We start from the raw sequence: 12,752 nt of genomic DNA on the forward strand, positions 1-12,752 counted from the left end.
GTGTGTGTGTGTGTGTGTGTGTGTGTGTGTGTGTGTGTGTGTGTGTGTAGATATATATATATATATTTTTTTTTTATCTCTCGGAGTTTCTGAAACGCGCTCGAGAAAATCCCTCCGCGGCGCAGTTTTTCTCGTCACGATGGTAAAACGCTGAAAGGATTGCGTGGTAAAATGTACGAGATTGCTGCTTTACGAGAGGGTCATACGTAATGCGTTTACGTTATCTTATTAGAAAATATATCCGCCCGCTAGAAAACCCGTAAGCGACGGCGCCCATTGTGAGAGACGTGGTCTATTTGAATAATTAACTCGTTGGACACACATAACGCAAAATATTGCGGAGTTACATTTACTATACTCCGGTTGTGTCGCAATTACCCAAATTAATCATACATATACATGATATAACGAACTCTCGGAGTTCATTATACGGGCTATCAGTGGATCTCCGATTAACAATGCAAATTGTTACCTCAACTCGTCGGGTGAGTCGATACGATCGAATGATTGGAGTATTCAAATCGTCGCGCAATATCGCGTCGAGGCGATTGCGATGCAATTCTCCTCGATGCAACTTTCACATCGACGATTTTGATAGCGCATTACTACATTGACCATATATCCTTTATTGTAAAGGACAATATCCTTTATTTTATGTAGCTGTATTTAGGTTTATTTATTTTTTCTCTTAATTTGAATCAGTAAAATTCAACTGAAAAAGAAAGAAAATTTAAGCACTATGTATAAATTAAAATACTGATACTTGCACGTCAGTTCCAATACCATTAAATTTATTATACATTAAAATTATGTACTAAAACAAAGTTAACTAAATTAGATTTGAGATTCTATGTTTTATTGCTTTTTTAATTGAATTAACTATGAAGTCAATAATTACCAATAATTGGGACTGTCAGTGATAATACATTGATTTAGACTTAGAAAATTTTCAAAACTCAACTTTATATCAATAATATTACGGGAAATTCTTTTCTAATTAGGATTCCAATGTCCAATGTATTAATGAACGAATTTTTATGGAAAGAACCGACAAAGGATTATATCCAGTCCAGTTTGGGCCCCAGCTGAACAATATTGAAACCTAACTAGAATTGTAGAGCATAAAAAAAAGATTAAAAAGTTCCATATGCACAACTTTGTAAAGTGAGTCCCTTGAGTGCTACAACTGTTCAAAACTGTTCTATTATGACCATGTATTGTGTACCATGTAAGATTGGTTTTATTCGATTTCTCGAATCATCTAGTATCCAGAATATGTCCAATCTTGATGAAGACAATTAAGATTCCAAATAGTTATAAGTGATGTATATTAATCGTTGAAGAGGGGAGAGAGAGAGACACATTCAAAATAAAACAAAAAAAGTATGAAACAAAAGGCCTAATTAATTTCCTAATTGAAATGTGGCCAATATCTTATCTCTCTTCAGTTCCTCATTGGAACTCCCTAAAAATAAAAAAAATCAGTAATTGTTCTTGTTGGCATAAGGATGTCTTCGTCAAAGTGTTACCTCAGATACCATATAACTGTCAACCGGATTAATGAACTGTACCAAATACATTTTAAATATTACTTCATTATTTTTGTACAATGTACCGTCACCGCGGAGAGATGCCCTAAACGCAGAGAAATTGAATAAGACTAGTGATACATGGTCATAATAGCGATAATTCTAGCACTCAGGAAACCTTTCCTAAAGTTAGGCTTATGGAATTTTTTATTTTCTTTTGATTCCTTAAAATTTAGACATGTCTCAAAATTGTTTATCCGGAACTCAAATTTTCCTATAAAACTGGATATAGTTTTTTTTATATATAATATCAGCCCAAACAGCACAAAATCAAAATAAGTCATGATTAATTGAAAACTTTTAATAATAAAATTTGCATCTCTGCAGAACTTTGATGTTATTTTGATGTTATATCTACTTATACTTTACTTGAAAGTTTTTTTAGGTATATTGTACAAAAAAATTTTAGAAAATTAATGCGCAAATCTTTTGTCATAAACTAGTTTAGAAAGATTTTAGAACAAAGTGCTAAAATTTTTAGAAATAAAATTCTAAAATTTTTAGTTTGTCTTTTATTTTATCTAAGAAAATATCACGGTACGCATCACGGATGAAAATAGTGAACCGGAAAATGACAGAATTGTCTGACTTAACGAGAAGATACGTATCATCTACAGGGTCAATAATTCGACCTCTTGTAACAAACACGAGATCGACAATGAACCGCTGAACATCTCCTTCATGCCTTCTTAACATTTTGATATATGAATTGCGATACATCATACTCAACTAAACGAGAGCGCATACTTTGATTCAGTTGGACGCTTGCCGACATACAATTGAAATCATGACGTCTCGATGCTCCGCGGGTCTTCCATTAAATCAGCAAAAATAAAACGTTTTCTAGAACTCCATTGCGTCATCTGCCGAGAAAAGACCTCGGACAAAATTGAAGCCTGAAATCGTGCTTACTCTCGACTGCTCTCCTATGTCGACCAGAGAAACGAGAAATCAGATGTATTTATTTTCTTATAATACAGATTTCTTTTCTCGCGGTACGAAAGAACTGAGGTTTTCCACATGTCATCATTCTATGAACAGTACTTTTTTGAGGTCCTTGATAAATTGTGATTTAATGTAATGTACACGTGTTTTGTGTTCCCCACGAAATTAGATAACAATTGTTTTGAAGCTGATTCGATTCGGCAATTTATTAATTCACGAACGGTACTCGAAACATTTTACGATGTACTATCGAGTGCGATTGATACATGAAAAAAGAGAGAACGCGATTTCATCTCTCCACGCGAGAATAAATTACGTATGATTTTCCGCATAATCGCGCGATCATAATCCATCATTCGTTCTGTCATCAGTGCTATGCCCGACATATCTTTTCCGCGAATTGCTAAAGATAAAGAATGTAGCCGCTTTTATCAACACCGATTTATTGCACTTACTAATATTAGGACAGCCAATACCGGAAAGTACGTTGCAGTCTCATTCAGAGATTGTAATAATGATTTCGATTGGACGCACTAGGATATATTAAAACAAACTGTTTTTAAACAGTAGTAATCTGAGTGTAAAAGTAAAATGCAAATATTTCGAATATATATTTTATCTAACAACACAGTAATGTATTGAGGATTTACGATTTAATCTGTTTCTATATTTATATTAAATACACAATCTATATGTCAATTCGTGTACGACGGCTTTAATGTGCATCAGTGCGCACTGAATGCGTCCAACCGAATTTGCTAAAAATTTACGCAAAAAAAATATTATTAACCCGGGAATAGTCACCTATAGAGTGTTTTTATACCCGAACAGCGAAAACTGTGAATTTTATAAAATATTGTTTTGTATGAATATTGTTTATCAAATTTTCTTTCTTTTTTAATAATTATTCTTTATAAACTTTTAAATATGCAATTCTATCGAAAGCTCGCAATAAAAAAACGTTACATTAATTAAAATCTTTTATTTTTTAATTTAACGAAATCATTCCCAATATTTAAAAAACATAGAAGTAATAGATTGTGCTAATAGGAATCAACGATAAACAATGCGCAAATTGTTTATAAAAATATTTTAACGTTAATATTTCACACTCAACTATGTATCATTTTTATCATTACTTTTATTGAATTAATTTATTAACTGATTTAATTTATTTTTATTATATTTATTTTTATTTATATTAATCATTTTAATATATTACTTGTTATTCATTTCTCTCTCTCTCCCCCCCCCCTCTTTCCCTCTCTCCCTCTCCCCCTCTCTCTCTCTCTTATTTATTATTTTTTAATCTAGATCTTATGCGCGCGAATTAATTTATTTTCGCTTGCGGTTTGTGTGATCTTGAGATAATACACGCATGCATTTATACTATTCAGTCATGTAACTGCTTAGGATAATTCTAAATCATATTGTTAGGAGGATACATTTAGCGATTTCACGTGAAACACATTAATGTGGAAAGTAGTAGGATTAGGATTTGTATGCTCCATCTTAAGCATCCATCTCAAGACTCGCTTTGATCTAATACAGTGGCCTTCTTTATTTATTTATGTTCAAAGTTTCTCGATTGATTTTCATTTACTATTGTTCATTCAGAGAATCGCAGCTAAATACAATATATATATATTGGCCGAACGAAATCAAGAATATTCTCCTCGCTGAATCATCGATAAAGTTCGCTTTATATTGGAATGCTCCAATAACGAGATCGATCCTCCCCTTCTCCCATTGTTCTGCCATTTTACCACTAATTATTCTGCCGTGGTTGCTCTATACGGGAACGCACGGACGCTTAATCGAGCGCGGCGGAAAACACAGAATCGGAACCAGAGATACGGAAAACCGCTGACGCACGTGAGCTTTCCACGTGGTCGCGCTTAAACCGATAGTACCGACATTAGAGGAAAGGAGAAACGAGCTCATTTGCATTCCATGTGAATCAGGCATTGCGTTCTGCTATCTTTTTTCTTTGTCTTTCTTGTTTAACTACATTCCTTTCCCATTGCCGCTGCTGAAAAACACTTTTGCGAAGAAAAAGGGAAAAATGGGAAAGAGTCACACTACTGACGTTGGTGCAGCGACATATGTTCATACATTCATTATTAACGCCGTTATGGTGCAAGGTCGACTTCGCGCTCGACCGCTCAGTCATGGTCAGTGTATCTCGGCCAAGTATAACGTCTTTCTTTTTTCCTACCTGTACACATTATTAATCTATGCCGCTCATCTTTCCGTTATTTTTCCGACACGTTGTGCACAATAATTTTTAATCAAGCGTCTTAGTCACGTCGCGTAATCTCAAGAACAAAGAATGAGTTTTTTGCATGTGCATGTTTTGCAGTTCCGTCAAGTCGATCGATTAACGGCATTAATTACGGTGCTCTTGAGTGCTCTACAGAATCTTCTATCTTCTTTAGTAATCTACGCTCATTTCCTAAAGCATATTAGCCCTCCAAAGTTGACGCTAAAATTTATAACACAATTATTGGTTTCACAGTTATTGAATTCCTGGCGAAACTAATATATTTATTAAAAATTTATAAGAAGTTTGCTAAGTGTTAAGTAGACGTTTCATTGAACTTTAACACATGTATTGATTTGTTTATGAAATTGAAATTGAAATATAGAGTTGTTTATAATATATTTACGACTATGTCGAAGTGTTTATGACATAAATCTATTATAACTTCCTAAATGTTATGTTAGTAGAGGATTCATTAGGTGTTTCTAAACGATACTTCTAAACAATGTAATCATCAATAGAACTCTTCACAAATAGTGTAATTATTGACAAAATTTTTCATAAATATATATAAATACAACGTCTCATTAAAAATTTTTGCCAAGGACAATACTCTAAGACCCATTTAATTCGTATTAATATAAGGCATTAATTAATTTCAAAGAATCAGACTGACATAACCCGCATAAAAAAAAGAATATAAAAGAACAAAGAAATCATTGGAATTATCCTTCGATGATTTTGATGGACTTTGGATATATTGTACTATAGACTTTGTATAGCATTAAAAAATATTAGACCTATATTTTTTATTTACTTAGCTCAAAATTTAGCGATCGAAGCATATCCTGGCAATTAAAAAATTTAACATTTATGAAAAATGTAAATACAACTTTGTTTGATGGTATTATATATTTTTAATAACATATAATATTTACAAACGTAAATATGTTATTAAAAGTATATAATATCATCAAAGTTTTGTATAAAACATTTCTTCATATATCTTATAGTTTAGAAGATATTCGCTGAGAAAAATCCGTTATTTTTCAGAGGTTGCTTTGATTCCTAAACCTTGAACTAAGATAAAAAATATGGTAATGTATGTATTAACCCAAACAGCACAAAACTTGCAGCAATATTGTTGCAATTTTTGTGCTGTGTTGAGAAAGTTCTATAACTTAATATCAAAAACCCATCAAAATCGGTGAATGATAGTTTTGATATTCCCTTGTAAATATATTTTAGTAAAAATAATCCAAATTTGCAATTTAATATAAAAAAAAATATAATTGAAAAAAGAGTCTGGTTGCGTTAATTGAAATTCTAGTTAATAAAAATGAGTAAATCAAAATTTTTTTCTAGTTGAATCCATCATAATTCTAAAGATAATCAGATTCTGATTGATATGATTAAAATCTTCTGATTTGTCCATTTTCATTCAGATATTTTTTTCAATTATTTGATGTTTTTAATAAAGAAATTTAATTGATCAACAGACATCATTAACTCTAGAGGGAGTTAATTATTATATCACAAGTTTTATATTCCGATTAATAATTCCGCGTAATTAAATAGCGACAGATTTAGACTTTTGAATCATTCACGAAATCGTAAAATTTGCGGATGACGAAAATGGAAACAACAATGCGCATGAAGTAAACTTTTCTTCGTATCAGCAGCATAGAACATGAAATAAGGTTTTTGCGATCCGTGATGAAATATTGACACTGCGCTGCTTTGTTCGTGACGAGAAAATCGCGAAGATGAAGTCTCTCGTAATAATTTAAGTTGCAATCAATGGAAATAATAAAAATCGATTAATTGTTAGGAGCCGGTATTAGCGAACCCGCATTCGTCGTTTCTAGCGATGAAGAGAGATACCCCGAAACCACCTAGAAACCACTAAGTCGTGGAATTTATAGCGGAATTCTGCGATCGCTCTGACTAACTAACGAATCAACTGAAAGAAAGTATAAACGTGAACTTATGTTGCGTTTCAAGGACTGTAAGAGAGAGAACAAAAAAGAAAGAAATATTTGTTAGCGGAAGTCGAAAGTACATTATTCGCTCTTTGTTTCCCATCGCCTTAATCCAAAATCAGATTTACGCGCGAACGCCCACCATCTTTTTCTTTACGCGCCGACATCGAAACGCAATCGCGATCGATTGTGCCGATAATTACATCAAACAGACAATTGAGATTGATTCGTTCTGAAGGAAGACAAGAGAATGGTATTCTAAGAAAGGAACGGAACTGGTTTTATAAGCACGTCGCTTTGCAGAACTATTCAATATTCCGCGCGATGATGGAACGGCTGCTAGAAGCATAATGCTTAAACGCCCGGCGCTCTCTTGCACGCATTAATTTTCGTTAGGTTCATTCACTCGATCCGCCCGTTTTTCATAACGATTACTGCGCGAGCATGCAGCCACGTCGCTTATCACTCGGACACGAAACGCGATACCATTTTAATTGCACCACAAACGATATACTACCGTATGCTTGATATTTGCGCGAGACGCGCAATTACAGAACATTATCTCTCCAGCTTGGTAACACAATCCTGTCGTAGACGGACGGCGGGGAGTTCCTGTTACTCCTCTATGAGGCGGATACTCATGTTTGATTGTCACTACCAGAGTCGATGAACCTGCGGGATCGCATTCTGAGATACCTTCGATCTGCATTACGAACTAGTTTGCATTACGAACTAGTTTGCCGATAAAAGCTTATCTATCTCTATTATAATATCTATCATAAGCCCTTTACGACGATTGTAATGCTTGTTGTTATCGTAAGCTCATTGTATGAGTTAACTCAATTTCTTATAGACTTTCTACAATAAGTCACTATCTAAACATTAAGTCATAAAAAATTAACTAATCATAGATTATTTTTTTCACATTCGACCGTGATTGATCGATTTCTTACGGCTTATGACTTAAAGTTTGGCTTAATGTAAAAAGCTTCTTATGTGTCGTCTACAATATGCGGAGTAAACTTGGTATAAAAAGTAAGAGTAAGAAATTGACCTTTCACAATCGGATGTGAGAAAATTAATCGACTATGATTGATCGCTTTCTTATTCTTACTTCTTATATTTAAGCTTACTTCTCATGTAAACGACGTACTAAAAATAACGTACTCATTCTACATTGTTGTGAACGTAGTTTTAAGTTATTGTAATTATAAGAATTGACAAATTATTATCAAATATTCTTCTCATATTCAACTGTGATTGGTCAATTTTTACAATTACTGATTATTCTTACAATCACTTACGATGGTGGCATTTCGATAACCAAGTTTTAACAGTTTTCTCGAAACATGAAGAAATGAGTTTATAAATATATTAGCACCATCTTATAATACATTCTATTCTTCTTTTGCAATTCTGTTATTTTAAGTGTAATTTGAGAGGTATGTAATTTAACATAATCTATGTTAATTTATTTTCTTATTATCATTTTTTTACAATTTTTTTAGCAAACATAGTTGTATTATTAATGTTATAGCACACACAATAATTAATTTATTTCTTTCTATGGTAAAACATTAGCCGTTGACAAACAATTAATTATTGTACAACACAGAACGTAATTATAATGCATTGCGATTTTATGTAGGAGAAGCTGGAGCAAAATGAACGCCCTGGATAAAGTGAATACCTTTTATTTTCGCTTATCTATCTTGTCCGGAAAGTTCGTGCCGATTTTGAAGGAAAATTGAAACGCAGAAGATTTAAATTTTATACATTTATGAAATTTAATTCTTTTGCGGCACGAACTTTCCGGACAATCCAATAAGATTGTGCTATGAGTCTCTAGCAGTTGAAGAAATGATCGACGCTATGAAAATAACATATCATCGAAACGACATATGATTGCATTCGTTTGTATTTAATAGAGATAATAGAGATAATATAGAAAATTGAGTGTTTTCTTGCGATTTTTCCTTAGGTAGTTCAATTATTATCTGTAATTATTCCTTAACCAGTGTGAATGATTTTTTTATAAGAATTCTATGTTTTTAAACGTGTATTCGAGGTTAAAATTTTTCATTTGGTGCTTCAACTTATTCTAACTCTCCAAATTTGCGCCAGGTATGTTCTTTGGGCAAAGCAGGTGGAGGCAAAGCGGATGATCCATCCTCTTTACTCGATATATTACAATGAAAATACTGGGAATACGGAGGGACGATCTTTCGAATGTACGAAAAGCATGTGTTTGTTTACATTTCATTTTTGTTTATTTTTTGTCACAATGTAGTATGATGATTTATTTATGACTAATTTAGTGCAGTCATTGGAACAAATGGGTCCATGAAGGCTGCACTACATATAGATTTAGTAGCTACTTTTGTAATGATTGCTAAGACTGATTCTAATTTTTTAAATTTCATTTGCATTGCTCGAGCTGCAAATGCTGATCCATTTGCTTTGCCCAGGGAAATCGGGTAAAGCAGATAGTTTCTCTTTTTTTATGTTTTAACTAAAACGACATATTAATGTTAAAGTTTTTTCATTTTTTTTTTTTTTTTATTTTATTTCAAAGTTAGAGTGTTCTTTAAGAGATTTATGAGTATAAAAATGGTTCCTAATCTCAATTTTAATTGTCATTTTTTCTTCTCAATCTTAACACATCCGCGCTTCCTCTATACATACAATGCTTACGATAGCTTCTTTCCTTACAGCCACGATCGCCTATGATTAAAGCATTATGATAAACATAAATGGACCTTTCTCACTTCTGAAGGAACGCTTTCTCGCGGAACGTACGACAATGCCTGTTGCATCAGACTCGCGTTGATCTGCATAACACGGTCGATCTTACATGCTAATTTTCAATGTCAGTCGCGCGCGAGAACATCCCACGATACATATGCAAACGGTAATGCCGTGCATTAAATGTTCAAATAACAATGGCTGCACGCTTAGACATCAAAGAAGCAACCTAATCCCTTGAGTTAAATAACCATTTGTTACTTTTAACTTCCATGTATGTTATAATGTAAATGTTACTTAAAACGTCTAAATAACAATGACTACGTTCACACTATTAAATACTTCAATATTCGAAGCTTCAAAAAATCAAAATTATACAATTATTAGTATTAATATGGTTAATAGTAATGAATATATTTTCATAAAAAATGTGCGAATATATCACTTAATAATTTTTGTATATTTGTAAAAGTCAGTTAAAAATTAACTCAAGACATGAAATACGAGATCTGTCGCGTGTAATAAAATATCGGCATATATTATCGTTGATATTAAAAGTTAAAGTGCAGAAAATAAAGCCGCTTAGTGAACGCATCGAGATTCTTTTTATGATTAGTTTGTATTTAGATTCAGTAAAAACTTAAAACAAGAACCAATCACAATGAAATTAAATAATCATAATTAATCACGCTCGTAGAGCTTGTTTTTTGAAGCCAATATATATGTACATCGATGTTGATTCTTATTATATAGGTTCAACGGAAAGAAAAACGTGGTGCATCCTCAATTTTTCATCGAGAAGTCACGGACGTTTTCACGTGTCCGCGAGAAACGCGAGAAATAAATTGTATTGCGGAGTTGAGGCGGTGCGTTGCACGCGAGAGCTGATCTCCTAAGTGCAATAGGAAACGTTGATTAATGGGAGGAACTTCGCGAACGTAATTCTCCCGCTCGCTCATCGAAATTTGCATGAATGACAATACAATTCCGCGCTCCAGCAATATGCGGGTGCGCGGTGTAAATCTTGTAAAGGGCAATCGGAACCGAGCGAGAATTTCCGCTCGTTCGACAACCACAGGACTGGAGTAGCCAGACAGATTCAAGACGTTCGACCGTGACGAAGGTTATCGACTTGGCGAGTCGCTTGCCGAGCTTACACAATATATGTACATGTATCGCTTATGTACATACCATGCTATTTGGATTACGTGCGCCAATATGGATAGCATTTGTTATGTACATCGAGTTACGTAAAGCGAAACGATGATTTAATGGCGAATATAATGAATGTGATTTTACATTTTCGAGCGCATAAAAGCGTAAATTAATTTTAAAAATGTGCAGATATTACTTACCATTATGATGAAACTCTGCCTGCGGCACATAAGAGTCGAAAATTTTGATCGACAACTTTACGAGTCTCAAACACCATCTGTTTTTCCCCACACAGTCCGACCACTCGTCTTCTCGATTGCGATATATAAGTTTAGTTTCTTCTGTACTAATACCGCGTGAGTTGCGAACGTAATAAATATTGCCGATTATATACTTTGGCTTGCATTTCCTCTCTTCCGTAAAATAAACGATAGTGTCTAAAATCTGAAAGCACAGGAACGATTAAATTAAATTGCCGTTTGTTTATGCCCATAGTTTTTCTAGTGAGGAAAGAGACTACTTTGAATAATCGATTAGCCTCAATGATTGTTCGACAACAGCATGCCTGAGAACGCGCGCGATACGCCGACAAATTATTGTTATATTGACTACACGTTAAATTCGATCAAATTGTTTTTAAACGATCAAGTGGTTTGCCATTCGATTGTCGAAGCGGATCATTGTAAATGTCTCACTATTTCGCGACTATACCGTTGTGAATTATGATGAATTGCCGTACAATTCCTCGGTTCTTGCAGTACACAAACTGAACTGAATTGACCCGATCGGCTGATATATTTTTAAAATCATTTTTAGTATTGGATATCCGTTAGACTCGTCATGCATTACGTCGGAATTCCTAATTATTTCTCTGTCTATTAAGTAATACTTGTAAATAAGCAAGCATGTTGAACTTTTAATAATATATTCTTTCATTAAGATAAGAATTCATAGAATTTTTTAAAACATTTTTTACATATTGCTTATTTGCTACAACAACAACAAAATATAAATAAAAAATTATCATTTTAAGTTACTTGCCAAAAAAAGAAAGGAAATATAAAGGAAAGAACGTACTTTTATTTTTAAGTACAATCAGTTATTGTTCTAATTTGAGTCGCTCAAAAATTGATTATGAGTTACTTATAGAAAAAGAATGGAAACATAAAAGAAATAAGAAAGAACTTTTATTCTTTTACAATCATTATATTCCTTTCGATTACTTGTAATTCAAAAATTATCATTTGGAATTGCTCGTAGAAAAAGAAATATAAAAGAAATTAAAAAGAATATCTTTTTATTCTCTTCTCTCTTCCCAGTTATTATACTAAAATTACATTTCAAAAATGAAAAGACAATAAGAGTCAACGCGGTTGTCGGTGTGTAAAAAAATTTATTTTATTGTATTCTAAATTAATATGCAGATATTTCAACCAACATTTTCAATTCTTCTTAATGCAATATAAAATAAATTATACAGCATGTCGTCAGTCTTATGTTTAAACTTGTTATTATAAAGTAAAGATTAGCTAAATGACCAGATGTAAAATATTTAGAAAAGATTCCCCTTCTCTTACAATCTGTAAATAAATCTGTAAATAATCAACAAATGAACGAGAACTTTTTTATTTTTTCCCTATTATTTTCGTTAGAATTTCGAAGCGCTATTATATTTTGAATGTTTTATCTAATCTTCTTGTTCATACAGCTTTTAGAGTACCGGATACACGCGACCACGTTTATTGTACATTTCGACCACTAGCACGAAAACGGCTTTCACTACAAATTCGCAATTACGTTCCACGCAACATGGTAATTTGGTACATGCCGGTCATACGCAAAAAATATTCTCTCCGTTCTACACATCCTATATGTTCGAAAACTTTCTATGACCTTTCTGGCGTTCGTAACGCGATTGTATGCTCTGTTACAGTAACACAAATTCTGTTTGATTTCATTACCTGAATTTTCGCATGAGATAGGAATAATATTTATAAAAATATTTATAAAAATTTAATATTCTAGCCAATTAATCACTTATTTTGAGTATTAAAAATAGGTAGTATTAAAAAT

General features: G+C 32.9%; 1 protein-coding gene across 2 annotated transcripts in view; it reads right to left on the reverse strand.

The window, feature by feature from the left end:
• Positions 1 to 12,752, reverse strand: part of LOC108694578 (multidrug resistance protein homolog 49-like) — a 78,822-nt gene that overhangs the window by 65,699 nt on the left and 371 nt on the right. For both annotated transcript variants that reach the window (XM_018204151.1, XM_018204148.1), the window contains exon 2: positions 10,880 to 11,123. The gene's annotated coding sequence lies outside the window, so the exon portion shown is untranslated. The remainder of the gene's footprint in view (positions 1 to 10,879; positions 11,124 to 12,752) is intronic.

The sequence above is a fragment of the Atta colombica genome, unplaced genomic scaffold, assembly GCF_001594045.1.
Source record: "Atta colombica isolate Treedump-2 unplaced genomic scaffold, Acol1.0 scaffold120, whole genome shotgun sequence".
In the NCBI taxonomy this organism is placed as follows: Eukaryota; Metazoa; Arthropoda; class Insecta; order Hymenoptera; family Formicidae; genus Atta; species Atta colombica.